This window comes from Vicugna pacos, chromosome 5 (genome assembly GCF_048564905.1).
Source record: "Vicugna pacos chromosome 5, VicPac4, whole genome shotgun sequence".
Lineage (NCBI taxonomy): Eukaryota > Metazoa > Chordata > Mammalia > Artiodactyla > Camelidae > Vicugna > Vicugna pacos.
In genome coordinates this window covers 77,530-90,953 of record NC_132991.1, presented here as the reverse complement: position 1 = coordinate 90,953, position 13,424 = coordinate 77,530, and the positions used below count along the sequence as shown (strand labels likewise).

Genomic DNA, 13,424 nt, shown 5'->3' with positions numbered 1-13,424 from the left:
AATGCATAGCACTGAATGCTTGCATTAGGAGTCTCCATGCTGATTGTGTGCCCATGTCCTTAGACAAGCTTGGAGGTCCCCTCTTACAGGAAGCCACCCTGATTACCTTTCCTCCCAGCCCACCCTGCATCCCTGACCATGCAGCTCCCCTACCCCATCAGAGTCTGTCCTGGATGTCTCCCCTAGGAGACTGAGAGCAGTTCCATGGGGGCAGCAAAGAGGCTGTAAGATAATTTTATTTCTCCTTGCAGGACCTCAAAATACTTTTGTAGGACCAGCAGTTTAATAAATGTTGAAAACCAAATGGCTTTGTTTTCCTTCTGTTTTAGCAAGTTTGTTTTCACGTCTTCAGGTTGAAATCATAGATACCAGTAAGGGAGTCTAACAGGTTCTCCGGATCCCTCTACCCAAGGGCCCTGCATACTCATGCACTTTGCCAAGCAGTTCCTCCTCTTCACGAGTGTGTAGGGGCTGCGTTGAAATCCCTGAGACTCCGTCAAGCACTGACGCTCTCTGTCCCCAGCCTTGGAACCTGGCCTGCTCGGGCATTTATGGCGGCTGCCGCAGCTTCGTGGGCCCCCGCTCTTCCAGGTCGTCTGCCGGCTGCGGGCTACCAGGGCATCGCGGCGGCCAGGGTGGAGCTGCTGCAGGTGGCCAGGAGCCTGGCGTGTGCCCCTCGGGGGTGCGGCCTTCCTTGGGGGGGGGATTCTGCACCCAATTCCTGGGGTGGGGGTGGGGGGGGCTTTCCTTTCCAGCCAGTGATTCTCAGTCCTGGGTCATCTCAGGGCATTTTATGAACAGACTCCTTTTCCCAAACCCCTGTCACACCTCGGCCCGTGGGGCAGTGGGGGCTGGTGGCTGACATGGCCCCTCTCCCCCAGCTGTGAGGCATGATCCTGCAGTATGAGGAGACGCTGATGGAGGTGATGCCCGAGGTCTGCCGGCTGCCTTGCACACGTATGGCTCCCCCAGTGAGCAAGGCACCTCCTTGGGTGCACGGGGGGTGGGGGCAGTGTCAGCCCGGCCGCAGGGAGGGAGACCAAGTGGGCAGTCACTGGCAAGGTTCCCATCTGCTTTCCCCGCTGGGAGGAGGTGGGGGCCAACCAGAGCCTGATGGTCTGCAGCCTTTCAGCCAGGAGCAGGCTGCGGGAGGGTGTGTGGGAGTTGTGGGGCGGGGGTGACAGGGCTCTGAACCCTGTGCACCTCAGCTCTCCTGCAACACCCGGATCTTGAACATCACTGACCAGGGAGGGGCGGGGAGCTCGACTGCCAGGTCCAGCTGCCCACCGGGCTTGACCGGCCCAGGCCTGGGGGCAGCTCCATGCAGGGTGCAGCCCATCTGTCACATTGGCTGGCTGGCTATAGGGCCCTGGGGCGGGGGTGCCCTGCGGGGTGCCAGACCTGCACGGCCTGAACAGCACTGGTTTGGGGATCCCCACACTAACAGCCTTCATGATCTCAGAAAGCATCATCCATAATCAAACTGGACTGCAGGAACCCTTGTCTTGTACAAAACCGCCTTTTGTCTTGGATCCATTAACACTTTCCTGAGAGCTGGACAACTGCCTTGCTAAGTGACTTGGGCCCACGTGTGGACCACCCATGGGAGACTGTTCTGACAGGCAGTCGGCTGGTAAGGCTGAGCCCCCAGGGCTGTTGCTGGTGTCTCGGGAGATGGCGAGGTGACCCATTCGGCCGCTGGGGAGGGAAAGGACCGTCGGTGAGCCTGGCTCGGGAGCCTGAGTCCGTTGTCAGAAACAGATGGCAACACTGGGGTCATAAAACTGGTGCTCAGATCCTGGCCAGAGGGGGCATTTTTAATGTCGGAGATGAAGCCATTTAGGCCAAATCCAGAGCTGGTCTGAGGCAGAGCTGTGGACATCAGGGCCGCTCCCTACATGTCCTCACCCGACTGTGTGGCCAGGCCCGTGGCACCTTGTGTGCCTCGTGTAGATGACACTGTGTTGCTAGGGGAACCCTGCCCTTTAGTGCCTGCTGGGGGGCTACACATGTGGAGGAACACCCCCCTGGGAGGGTCTGAGCTCACGCTGGGTGATACTGAGGCCTGGGGGGTGGATGGGGTTGGCGGTGGACCACGAGAGGAAGCGATGGCCTCTTGGGTGGGCAGGGCCATGGGTCCTTGTGGGTCAGCACTCAGGGCCGACCGGTTGGGATGAGGGCTTGAAACCTCTTAAGTGTCTGACTTTGTGCCTCTCGGGGTTGTTTTGGCTTTTCCACGTCTTCTGTGTGACCACCCATTCCGGCGTCAGCTCGGGGAGTCTTGACTGGGTCAGCACCGACTGTCGGACTGAATCAGGCAACACTGACTTTCTGAGCAGGCTTCATGCCTTGTGTCTTTTCCTGCCATATCACAACGTCCAGGGCCTCCAGGACAGCAGTGGAGACGCGCTGTCTTGCGCAGGAGCCCTGCGGGAAGCTGTGCGGGTGTCACCGCCCAGTAGGAGTTTAGCTGCAGGGCTCTGGTTTAGTCCCTTATCGGATTAAGTACACTCCCCTCTGTGCCTGTGAAGTGAGTTTTATCAATTACCTTTCCTACCTCTGCTGGCCATGATGCCTCCTCGGAAGATGCAGGCAAACCTGGGAGACATGGCGGGTTTGGCTCCAGACCACCGCAAAGAAGCGAGCCCCCTGACTTGTTTGGTTTCCCAGGGCATGCAAAGTTATGTTTACACTAGACTGTAGTCTGTTAAGTGCATAATAGCATTATGCCTTAAAGTACATACACACCGTAATTAAAAAACACTTCATTGCTGAAACATGCCAACCAACATCTGAGCCTTCAGCAAGTTGTGACTTTTTGGCATAGTGACATCCAAGACCACTGCTCACAGGTCACCCTAACAAATATAATAATGCACTTTAAAATGGGGGCAGGGTACAGCCTAGTGGTAGAGCATGCTTAGCACGCACGAGGTCCTGGGTTCAATCCCCAGTACCTCCATCTAAAAACAAACTAAGTAAATAATTACCTCTCCCCTTGGCTAAATAAATAAATAAATTTTTAATTAAAAAATAGAAAAGGGTTTAAAAATTAAGGGAGGAGGGTATAGCTCAAGTGGTAAAGGGCGTGCTTAGGATGCACGAGGTCCTGTGTTCAATCCCCAGTACTGCTATTAAAAATAAATAGATAAACAAATAAGTAGATAAATAAGAAAATCCAAGCCCCCAAAGCAAAAACAAAAATAATATGAGGGGAAAAATTCTAAAAAAAGTTTTTAAGTTTAAACTATTGTAAGGATGACCACGATGTGACACAGAGGCGGGAAGTGAGCAGATGCTGTTGGGAAAATGACGCCTGTAGACTTGCTCAATGCGGGGTCACCACAAACTTCAATGTGCAAAATACACAGTGTCTGCAAAGCTCGTAACACGCGCTCTGTCTGCACAGGGCTGACAGAGACAGAGGCTCTGGAGCTGAGGCCCAGGACCCAGGTGGTGCGGGGCTCAGGAGATGGGTGGCCATGCCCACGTGGGCACAGTGGCTGTGTCAGAGAATGCTCCCTCCAGGGACCCCAGGCGGCACCCTGGGGCATCTCCTGCCCCTCCAGCCTCCCCCAACCCCAGACTCACCCCCCACTACCACAGGCATCCTGGAGATCTTCCAGCTCCAGATGAAGGACGTCGTTGAGTACGTTGAGCAGACGACAGCGTGCTTCCAGGACCTGCGGGAGGTGGGCGACGCTGTCCTCTCCTGCCTGCCCGGCCAGCAGCTCCTGGTGGGCGCCCAGCCCTGCCCGGGCCCTGCGGGCCCCGCCCCAGGGTGGTGGGAGGGGGAAGATTTAGAGGCTTGATTTATTGTGATCATTAATAAGGGAAGGGGAGCAAGGGTTTTCTTCATGACTATTTATAGACTTTAATTTGAATTTGTTTCCTACAATTGAAAACCAAAAAAATTTCAAGTTAAAAGTAAACTTTTTTTCTCCTATTAGGAAATATGATTTCTAAGCTTTAACAAATCATGGCATCATTTTATTTATTCCTATGCTATTTTTTCTCTGCATACGATGTTATATTTCTCTCTCTATAAATTTCTAAAAACTACTATTGAATTTTTTCTATTCTGTTCAAAACTCATTAAATAAAATTGGAAATTTTGAAAAATCATTAAAAAAAGAAAAACAGATCTGCAATGGAGTTCATCGTTAAAGAATGGTTTACTCTGTGAGCATTGTCAGAATGTTTTATTATACAGTATTTGCTGCATCTAAATGAACGTATGTGACGCACATGTAAGGTGAGGAGCACCGTCGCCCGGGAGGGCTGTCTGTGATGGAGAGTTCGGAGCTGAGGCTGTTGAGCCCTCGAAGTGTGGCTCCATGTGACGGAAGAACTGATTTTTAAGTTTTATTGAATTTTAATTATTTTATATTTAAAAAGCTGCCTGTGCCCCATCCCTGCTGTGTGGAGAGCCTGATAAAGCAGACACTAGGAGCCCCTCATCACTAAGAAATCACGTGTGGGACACCCGCTTTCTCCACTGATTGCCTCTGGTGTCATTTAGCCTGTCCCTCTGTCCCCTGTAGGTCATGTCCACTGACAGCTCTGAACTGAGGGCCTAGTCACTGTGACATGGGCTCTCACAGGCCTTGCTCTGCATCTCCCTCAGGACTGAGGAGGAGGGCGTCTTCCCTGCTGTTAAACGCTCCCTTCATGTCATGTGTCCATTTTACTATAATCTGTGAATCTTCTGTGCTGCATTTCATGCACACACCTCTCCATGTGTGTGGCTTGAGTTTTCACTCCGGTAGTGGTGGTATTTGATAAAGTGATATTCTTTGAATGTACTCACTTGTTTTTCATGGTTAACACATTTTGTGTCTCTTAAAAGAAGTTCTTTGCTACCTAGGAGCCGTGGAGATATTCTGGTGTATTTCCGCCTACACGTTGCAGGTTTTGCTTTCTACGTTTCAGTTCTAATCCCTCTGGGGTTGGTTTTGGTGTCTGATATGAGACGTGGAGGAAGTTTCTTTGTCCCTTCCTGCGGGGGGTGGCCAGTAGTCCCTCCTTGAGCGGCGGAAGGACGATGCCTCTCCTTGCTGGTCCCCAGGGTCACTCTGTCCCCCTGCAGCTCCCAGTGGACATGCTGCTCTGTCTCCTGGCTGTCCTCCATGTCCCACCGGTCTGTGCATCTGTCCCTGGCTTCCAGCTCATAGCCTTATGCATTGTAACTCTAACTTCAGTCCTGACGCCTAACAGGACGTGTTCCTGACCTCATGTCTTCAAGCACCTTCTGCCTCTTCGCGGATCCTGGTTCTGCTTTGGAAGGATTAGAATCAGCTTGTCAAATAGATTAAAAAAGCATACTGGGATTTCAGTGGGAATTGTGTTGCCTTCTAGACCCACATATGGAGGTCTTTGCTCTGTTGCTGCTTTGATGCTTATTTGGCGGCGGGTGATTAGGTTTATTTATATATTTTTAGAGACAGTGTTTTGGATTGAACCCAGAATCCTGTTCATGCTGAGCACACACTCTGCAACTTGAGCTGTGCCCTCTCCTCCTGCTCTGTTGCTTCTTAAAGCAGTCTCGTCTCCAGGGCCCTGGCAGCTTGGCAGGGGCAGGGTTGCGTTTTGCAATGACCGAGACCAGGGTGCCCTGTATGCTGTGCTGGGCATGACAGTCCCACTGCCAGGCCTGTAGGGGCTGGCTGTGCCACGGGACTGGCCGCCTCGCACCTGTGTCTGCAAAAATCAAAGTGAGCTGGGTACAACCTCTGGTCAGGATCCACATCTTCCAGCTTTCCTTCTGCTGCTCTGCTCCAAGGAGACCCTATCCAGAGAGAGGGGACCCCCGGCCCTCATTGTCCTGCCCCCTGTGACTCGCATGGCCACCCTGACCTGCAGCACCGGTGGCGGGAAGGTGGCGTGTGGCTCCCTGAGGAGCTGGTTTCCAGGGCAGCCTTGCCCCAGGGACAGCTGAGGGAGAGCTGAATCTTCGCCCTAAATACATGTGAATGTTTTACAACCGAATAAGATAGGGAATCTTCCTTTAGTAATCACTTATCATGAAATTGAAATGTTTAATACAGGAAAATTCCCCTCACGTGTGGCTTTTGTGAATGCACACATGAAGCACAGCCTCGTCCATGTGTGTCCAGGCCTGAAGGAGCCCCTCGGTCACTGGCCCCAGGGAAGGGCCGGGGCCGCCCTGTGGGATTGATCCGGCTGGTGGCAGGGACCCCTTAGAGGCCGCTGTCTCTTCTGGTCCTGCTGCCCTTTTAGGAGATAAGATTAACTGTCAAAAGCTTTTCCTTTACAAAATAGAAAATGTCAAGGATGCCTTGTATGAACAAAAAATAATTATGGAACCAAACTAATTTAGGAGTTTGGGACTAACAGATGCACATGGCTGCATCTAAAATACATAACCAACAAGGACCTACCGTACAGCACAGGGGACTGAATTCAGTCTCTTGTAATAACCAATAATGGAAAAGAATCTGAAAAAGAACAGAGATATACATGTATAACTGAGTCACTCTGCTAGACACATGAAACTAATGCAACTTGTAAACCACTACCCTTTAATTTTTAAAAAATTCTAGTTTTCAGATGATTGATTTTCTTCAGCAAATGTTTCCTTGCTGACTTTTCATTGTTCTGTCTGAAATAACTGAAGATGGGTTGGGTTCACTGGTGACTAACCTATAAATGGGTAACCTTGATGATAAAATAATCTTAGTATATCTCATTACAGTATAATATAATGTAATATAGCACAATAATACAATAAAATAACTATATTCTGTTCCACAGGAGGAAAATATAATCATGGAACCACAGGAGTTTGAAGCTGGAGGGGCAGAACTCATCTCTCATCTGCTGAAAGGAGTTGTCAGGGCAACACTTGGACATTTGTTGGCTTCTGGAAGGAGTGTGATCCTGTGTTAGACACTTCAGAAAAGAGGGGGGAGGGTATAGGTCAGTGGTAGAGCGGGTGCTTAGCATGCACGAGGTCCTGGATTCAGTCCCCAGCACCTCCAGTAAAATAAATAAATAACCTAATTACCTCCCCAAATAAATAAATAAATAAACAAACAAATAAATAAATAAAGTAATGAAAAATACTTAAAAAAATTAAAACTTTGGAAAAGAGAAATCTGGGACCGATGAGACCCTTACCTGCCCAGACCCTTAAATACTCGTTGTCTATCCCTGGACACAAGCACAGCCTCTCTGAGGTGTCTGGGACTCTCACAGGCCCCCCAGCCCTGGGAGACCAGCCCCCACAGTGGACGGACCTTCCAGCTCTCAGGAGGTGGATGAGAGCTGGGCCCCGATGCCCCACGGACACACATCCTTGGTGTCTCCTTCCTTGTGACACCTGGGCCTGGGTCTCAAGTCTGCACTGTGTAATGACTCCCCTGAGTGAGGAACGTAGCACTGGGCATCTAGAAAAGATGTTATGAATAGCTGTCAGTTGATCTTAGAGCTTTGACTTTTGAGTGGATGGCTGCTTCCGAAATATAGATAAAAAGACGGCCTGCAGCTCAGCTCAGTGCAGCCTCCTCAGCTCCAGCCTGGAATTCTGCACTGTTGCTTTGGTCCTTCTAGAAATAGAGGTAATGTCTTCCAGTCGGTCCACCGGGTGGACTTTGGAAAGTGGAAGATGCCTGGCTCCTCGCACTCCATCCCATCACATCCAGACTCCAGACACCAACATCTCCTTGGTGATTATCGTGTCTCCAAGGAAGGTGGTGGTAAAGTACATTTGGCATCCATGTGGGCTCCCACTAATATAGATGGAGATGTTAAGGGTGGATGTGGCCTTCAAATTGCCACAAATTAGACAAATGGGTTCGCCTTCCCCCAGCTGCCGGGGACACCGTGCCTGTGGTGAGGCCCCAGGGTGCTGGTGGCCCTGGCTGGCACCGGGAAGCTGTTCAGTAACTGAAGATGTTGTTCTGGCTCTGAGACTCTGCTTTCTGGAGAAGGGTTGTTTCATTTTGTTTTTCAAATTCTGCCGTCTAAACCCAACCTGAAATTTTTGGTAATGTGGTTTATTCTTTTAAACTTGTATGTGTGTATACTTGTTAAACTTTTTGTTTTACAATAGTTTTACACTGCTTTGTTTTTTTTTTAAATTGATGTATAGTTAGTTACAGTGTGTCAATGTCTCATGTACAGCACAGTGTCCCAGTCATGCATTACATACATATATTCATTTTTATATTCTTTTTTATTAAAGGTTATTAAAAGATATTGAGTATAATTACTTGTGCTGTACAGAAATTTGTTTTAAGTATTTTTATATGTAGTTAATATTTGCAAATTTCAAACTTCTGAATTTATCCCTTCTCAGCCCCTATTTCCCCACCACCAGTAATAAAAGATTGTTTACTATCTCTGTGAGTCTGTTTCTGTTTTGTAGATGAGTTCATTAGTGTCTTTTTTAATTCCACATATGAATGATATATGGTGTTTTTCTCTTTCTGACTTATTTCACTTAAAATGACGCTCTCCAAATCCACCCACATTGCTGCATGCTTGTTTCTAATGCTGACATTTATAGCCACTCACCGTCTTTCTGTGGTTTGGTTTGGGGGCAAAAATTTGAGCTCATTGGCTGTGGCAGCAGGAAGCAGCAAAAATGGCTGGATGGCCCGTCTGGAGGGGCACTGCTGGTAGGCAGGTGCTTTAGCACCAGTAGAGACCCCTGTCTGTGTGGCTCTGTCCCTGTGATGCCACCCATTGGCCGGGCCACTTTCTTGCACTCACCTTCCAAATGCCCTCCTGCCCTGCTGGTGCAGGCTGGCCAATCACCCATCTCCACTTTGCATTTTTCGCTTGCCAGTAAATATGTCCTGGAGACCACAGCACATGAGTGGTGACATTCCTCTACCTTTCTGTAGATGCACAGGCTCCCACAGACACCACCCTCATTCCTGTTTGCAAGCTGTGCCTCACCATCCGCTGCTCTCCTTCCTTGAGCATGTCCCCCCCCAACGCCACCACACATACACACTTCTAGAGGAGGCCCGGGAACAGCTCGTGTGGGTGCTCTGAGTGCACCTGTCACATGTATTCTGTGCACAGGATTCAGGCACAGGTGACCAGGAGCTTGGGGGTCAGCCTCCTTCTGGGGGGTTCTGGTGGAGCCGGGGATGGCTGCTGACCGCTGCATGAGGTGTCAGTTAGGTGACAACAGGCCCCTCACCTTTTGGGGACAGAAAGCCTTCTCTCCGTCCTCTTGGTCTTAGCTTTGCTGTCACCATGGGGGAGCTCCTCAAGGGAAACTCTTGGCAGTCATATGCTTTGACTCTCTGATTTCTGTTCAATAACCTGCTTTATGGTTTCAGGTTAGGTGCAGAGTAGGAGGTGCAGAAACTCATGCTCATCTTCTGCCCTGAGGTGACGGCACCAGTCGGGGGAGCCTTCTCCTGTTTGTGGGCCCCAGACTTGGGAAGGGCGCCCTGTGCTTGACCATCTGTGGATGCACAGTGGGGCTTTGGGAGTTCTGCCACCCCTGTGATGCTGGAAGTAAATCTTTCTCCACATTGGGTTCTCCTGGAGATTGGATGGGCCTTGCGTGGTGTCGAGTGTCATCACCTCTCTAAAGCAGCTGGTGACCCAGCAGCACATTCAGGGCCACTGCTCAGAACTTTGTCTGGGGCTCTGCGGACACTGGTGCCATCCCTTCCTCCTGCCTCCTGCCCTGTTTGCACAGGAAGTGGCTTCTTTCTACCTGTGCAGGGAGGGCTGTCAGGCCATCAGTGCTGGAAAGCAAAGGCCACGTTCAAGGCTGGGCTTGTGCGTGTCCACATTGAAATTAGTCAAAAGAAAGTAAACTGAAAATTCAGTTCCTCAGTCACATTCCAAGGACTTGATCACCACAGGTGTCCGGCAGCTACCTCAGTGGACAGCAGAGAACATTTCCACCAGCCCCGAGACTCCATTTATTTTTCACTAAGTGACAAAGATGTGCCTTGTTTTCAGCACTGATTTCTTTGTCCATCTTTGCTGTGAGATAAACTACCTCATGTGACCTTTTCTCTTTGTTCTGGTCTTTAGATGTATGTGACCTGATGCACGCAGCCCCTTTCCAGAACATCTTGCTAAGAGTCCACATGAAAGGTGAACCAGTGTCCTCTGACCAGGGTGGGGAGGCACATCTGTGTGGCCAGAGGGCTCAAGGTGTTTTGTTTAGAGTTTAGTGCCTGTTCATTGGGATAATGGGTAATTTAATATAGTTAACTGAGTATTGAATCACTGAAGTATTTAGGGCTGAAATGATGTCCTGGATGTGTGTCAGAAAAGCTTGGGGAGGGGGAGACGGCACAGCTCAGTGGTAGAGCGCGTGCCTCGCCTACACAAGGTCCTGGCTTCAGTCCCCAGTATCTCCATTAAAATAAATAAGCCTCATCCCCCCCTCCAAAGCCCCAGAATCGCATAGGAGCAGGGATGTTGAGTATCTGTCCAACAAGAGTGGCAGGAGTTCGTGATTCTTGCAGCAGATGGGCACACAGGGTTCACTGTCCTGTGCTCTGCTTTTGATTCCTTTGCATTTTTCAATACATTGTTGGCTGGATTTGCATTTCTCTAATTATTAGCGAAGTTGAGCATCTTTTCATGCGCAGTTTAAAAAATAATGACAATAACAAATACTGGTGATGTAATAGAAAAGAACAAATCTGACTCCGTATTGTATATGTTCCTTTTCCTTTAACCCTGGGCCCTGTTTTCCAGGCTTAGCCTTGCCGGCTCTGCAGCTTTTGGGAAACAATGTTGCCTTTAGCCTGAGATAGACAGGAGAGCCTGTTCTCGGGCGCTGGCCTCCGAGGCTTCTGCACTCCGGGAACAAGCTGCAGGCTAGAAAGTAACACTTGTTTTGTTGGAGGTTTTGCAGGAGCATCATGACCTGGCGCACGCGGACAGCTGCGGGAGCAAAGAGCTCCTACAGCAAGAAGTTTACAACAACTAACACGCACCCCACCTTTTTTTTTTTTTTTTTTTTTTTTTGTATAGAATGAGCCTGTATTCTGACTGGGGGAGGATGGTTCTCCAAGGCATTAGTCTGCCATCCTCTCAGTCGGCTGGCTTTCCAAATAAAGTTGCCTTTCTTTGCCCCAACACCTCATCTTTTGATTTATTGGCCTGTCGTGCAGTGAGCAGAGCTTGGACTCGGTAACAGTTTCGCACATACAGCAAAGCGATTCAGTTATACATATAAATACTTATATATTTCTTCTCTTCAGATTTGTCTCCATTATATGTCATTATAAGAAATTGAATATCATTCTTTGTGCTCTACAGTAGGACCTTGTTGTTTATTTTATATAGAGTCATGTGTATCTGTTAACCCCAAACTCTTAATTTATCCCTCCCCCACCCTGTGACCTTTGGGAACCATAGTTTGCTTTCTGTGTGCAGGAAGCATCTTTAGAAGCAGATTCCAGTGAGCTATAGGCAATGTACATTTAAAATTCTGGTAGATATTGCCAAATGGCTTTTCAAAAAAGACCGTACAACTTCACACACCCACCAGCATTTGGGAGTGCCTTGCCAGCTCTGTACATTATCAACCGTTTTTCTTTTTTGACAGTCGCGGAGGACAGATTCTCTCTGTTGCTTTAATTTGCTTTCCTTTTGTTAGGATTGAGGCTGGGTGTCTCTCTGCCTCCCCCTCCCAGAACACACAGTCATCCTTGTTCATTGGAAAATACACATACAGAAAAAGCAAATTTCTACTGCATAGCACAGGGAACTATATTCGATATCTGGTAGTAACCTGTAATGAAAAAGAATATGAAAAGGAATATATGTATTTACATGTATGACTGAAACATTAGGCTGTGCACCAGAAATTGACACATTATAACTGACTATACTTCAATTAAAATTTTTTAACTAAGAAAAGAAAATACACATACAGAAACGTGCACAAAGCTTTATTTTACACGTGTGTGTGTGTGTGTGTGTGCAAGGGCATACACACACATTTATGAATAGATACCAAGCAAACACTTGGGCAACCATCACTCAGTCAAGAAACAACACGGAATGTGACAAGCACCCCAAAGCACACCCAGCCCCCAAGCTCCTCTCTGATCATAAGCCCCTCCCTCCCGCAGAGGTAACCACTATCTTGTGGTCACACCCAAATAATACAGTCTATTTTGGCCTATATTTCAATTCTCTATGGATGGAACCATATCACACACGTCCTTTACCCTGTGTTGTGTTTGTGAGATTCATGCCCTGTTGCATGGTGATCGGGTGTCATCTCACACGATTAAAAATCATTTCAAATTCTCTCTACACTGGGGGCTGGGGGTCTTCTCTCTCCCTTCAGTGTCTCATTGGTGTTGTAAAATCTCCCCACATTTCTAGGGGGAAAGATTAAGAAGGTGGGAAGTGGGCTGGGAATTGGGAAGAAACTGAGGCTCAGAGAAGCCACACAGCCAGCAGGTGCCAGCCCAGATTCACATCCATGACTGTCTGACACCAGAGTCCAGGCTCACTGCCCCATCCCAAGGAGATGAAGCAGCTTCACACAGCCCAGGGGCGTCCAGGGTGACCTGGGCTCCATACAGGGCACATCCCAGACAGTGAGGACTGTATGGGTGCAGAAGACACTGAGTTCAGGGAAGGCTTCCTGGAGGGGGCAGCAGTTGACCTTCGCTCTGACCCTTCTTCCTCCCCAAGGCCCCTGCCCCTAGTCCAGGGTGGGGGCTTCAGTTGCTCTCACCTCTGGGCAGGGTCTTCTTGGAAATAACTTGTCTGCCTGGCCTCAGATGAGTCCTGAGACAGGTTAGAAGGTGGAGGCCATGGGCCTGTGCTGGGCTCCTGGGAACCCTGTGGTGACTTACCCTCTGCCCTCCCCTTGCAGACACAGTCCTGGACTGCGACCTGAGCTGTGAAGTCAGGCAGGACAGGGGCTTTGTGGACAAGGTAGGGGATCTCTGGCTGGGCCTAGAAACGGGGATGGGGTTTGGAGCTGCTGCAGGCTGGGTTAAGAGGGATGAGTCCCCTCAGGTGTCCCCCTGCCTCCCAGCTGATGCCAAAGAGGAACCAGGCATGGCTGGAAAAATTGAATAACACGTGTACTTCCTGTGTATACCCATGGGAGACAGCCAGGGTAAACTGAGTGAACTCACCAAGAAGGCTGCAGCCCTCACCTTCAACATCCTCTTCAGCTAAAGACTAAAGAGGAAGCTGCAGGCAGCGGTCAGTACAGCGGTCAGCTACATGGAATGCCCGGAGGAATGAGAAGTTCAGTTAGACAAGGGCTGGAAAGGTGTCACTTAGGTTTAGACGTGGGAGTCATCAGTGACTCGCTGCGTGGGGATGGAGGAAGGGAAGACACACCAGAGTGGGTGGGGACAGACTGCTGGTGGGGAAGCAGGCAAATCCTTCAGGAAGTTTGTCATCAGAAGTAAGACTGTCTGGTTCACGTGAGAGGGAAG

At 49.4% G+C, this 13,424-nt stretch overlaps 1 long non-coding RNA gene across 1 annotated transcript in view; it reads left to right on the top strand.

The window, feature by feature from the left end:
• The window catches only part of LOC140696291 (uncharacterized), a 37,239-nt gene extending 29,554 nt beyond the window's left edge, over window positions 1-7,685 (top strand). Inside the window, exon 3 of the long non-coding RNA XR_012072432.1 lies at window positions 6,775-7,685. This is a non-coding gene — a long non-coding RNA (uncharacterized lncRNA). The remainder of the gene's footprint in view (window positions 1-6,774) is intronic.
• Window positions 7,686-13,424: the final 5,739 nt, after the last annotated feature.